Source organism: Carlito syrichta, unplaced genomic scaffold (assembly GCF_000164805.1).
Source record: "Carlito syrichta isolate Samal-C Ts95f unplaced genomic scaffold, Tarsius_syrichta-2.0.1 Scaffold314151, whole genome shotgun sequence".
Classification (NCBI taxonomy): Eukaryota; Metazoa; Chordata; class Mammalia; order Primates; family Tarsiidae; genus Carlito; species Carlito syrichta.
In genome coordinates this window covers 92,693-94,772 of record NW_007258247.1, presented here as the reverse complement: position 1 = coordinate 94,772, position 2,080 = coordinate 92,693, and the positions used below count along the sequence as shown (strand labels likewise).

Genomic DNA, 2,080 nt, shown 5'->3' with positions numbered 1-2,080 from the left:
TCAAGTAGCTGGAACTACAGGCATGTGCTACCACGCCCGGCTAATTTTTGATTTATTGTAAAGATGAGGTCTCGCCAAATCACCTAGGCTGGTCTCGAACCCGCGGGCTCAGGCAATCCACTTACCTCAGCCTCCCAAAGGCGCGGGATTACAGGCTGAGCCACCAAGCCCGGCTCAGAGAGAGAATCTTAAGGGGCAGTCCCCAAATCCACGTCACGGGAAAAGGCAAGAAACAACTAGAGATTGTCGGGATCAGCAGAGGCACTGCTCTCCCTGCTGTGTCTGCCCCTCCAGGGGCTTTTCCAATGCCTGGGAGTCAACCAGGTGATGACTCCAAGGGCAACTCTGATGAAAGAATATCATTTCCAAGGGGGCTTTGGTTTCTGGGTGGTCACACCTCATCGAGGGGGGGTTGCTGACACTGAAACACTGACTGAGCGGGCCCTGGAGGTCACCAGGGCGCTGCGGAAGGTCACCCCTGATGTGGAAGGCCTGGGGCCCCAAGGTCCATTTGTGTGGCGGGCACTGGCAGCTGTGTGACCAGTGCTGGGGACATTCAGTTGGGTGAGGGAATGGGAACGTCCCCGACTCAAGGGGTGTGGGGAGTTTAGCCCACCCATGGACAACCTCTGGGAGCCAGCTGCCAGCCTGGGCCTTGTCTTGGGGGGACCAGCTGAGTGAATGGCTCACAGTGGGGTCTCCCTGGGGTGGGGTGAGTAGCTACCCCTGGGGGTAGATGGTGGCATCCAGAAGAGGGCGCGGAGTTTTGCAATATCCCCCGTTGCTATCTGTAGGACCTCACAGCTGGCGCCCTCAGATCGGGAGCCAAACAGCGACTTGTCACAGTAAGACGAGTCTTCCTTGGTGTGAGGGTTGAGGTGCGGCCCTTTGAGTAGGTGGTCTCACAGCTCCCCCTGGCCAAGGAGGCCTGTGATGCCCCTGTACACACTCCTCTGGTTCTGTGAGCCTTCTCCACCCAGGGCGGGTCAAAGGCTGGTGGGGCGGCCGGGCGCCTGCAGGGCTTCCAAACAGTGTCTCATTCACGAATGATGTCCTGACTGTGACGTGGCAGCCACCCCGGCAGCGCTGATAAAGGTAGAGGGTCTGCATTCCACTGATGGCCAGCTCCACTGGGGTCTTCATGCTGCCCACGGGCAGGTGACAGCAGGTGTGCTCTGCCCACCAGGTCCTGCCTCCACGGCTCCCTCCTGCAAAGAGCTTTACAAACATCTTCTCATTTAATCCTCAACGACACTGTGGTGTGGCTTCGATTTTGTCCATTTCCCGGATCACAAAACTGAAGCTTCAGAGAGTTAAGTCATGTGTGCAGATCACGCCTAAGAAGCTGGGCATCTTGGCTCGCAGCTGTCCAGGCAACCCTCAGTGCCTCTTTCCCACCACATCTGGAGCCTCTGCGAGGGCGCAGGGGACACGCGGAGCATCTGAGGTTCCCAGTGCCCAGGACTCCTACAGCACAGACCACCCGGGCACCGCCCACTCTGCCCCTGGGCCCCACCCACTTGCAGAACCTCACCCAGGGAGCAGGTCCTGGCGACGTGTCTGGTATCATTTCTTATTCATGAAGTATATATGCTTCAAGGAAAGTGGTTTAACTCTCAACCCCAAAGGTATGTCCTGAGTAATTCAAGAAGATAGGGCAACCTACTATTCCTGACCACCACAGTGGGCTCAAGTTGGTGACATAAATAACTATTAGGACTTTTGTTATATGCTGATGAAAGGAGAAAACCTGGAAGTAAATAAAAATAATCTATAGAGTTTTATTGTCCTTACTTTACTAACTACTTACAAATAAAATATAACAATTTAAATATTAGAATATATCAGCAAACCCCTATCTCTCCCCATACACAAAAATTAACTCTAAATGGATCAGAGACCTAAATGTAAAACCTCAAACCACAAGAACCTTAAAAAATGCAGGACACACCCATATGGAAATTGGAACTGGCATCCAATTAGTGAACAAAACCCAATACCCACAGGCCATAAGAGAGAAGATAGACAAGTGGAACCTCATTAAACTGACAAGCTTCTGCAAAGACAAAGAAACCATCAA

At 52.9% G+C, this 2,080-nt stretch overlaps 1 pseudogene; it reads right to left on the bottom strand.

Annotated features, from left to right (window-relative positions):
* Positions 1–359: 359 nt before the first annotated feature.
* LOC103273737 lies at positions 360–1,201 on the bottom strand (annotated as a pseudogene).
* Positions 1,202–2,080: the final 879 nt, after the last annotated feature.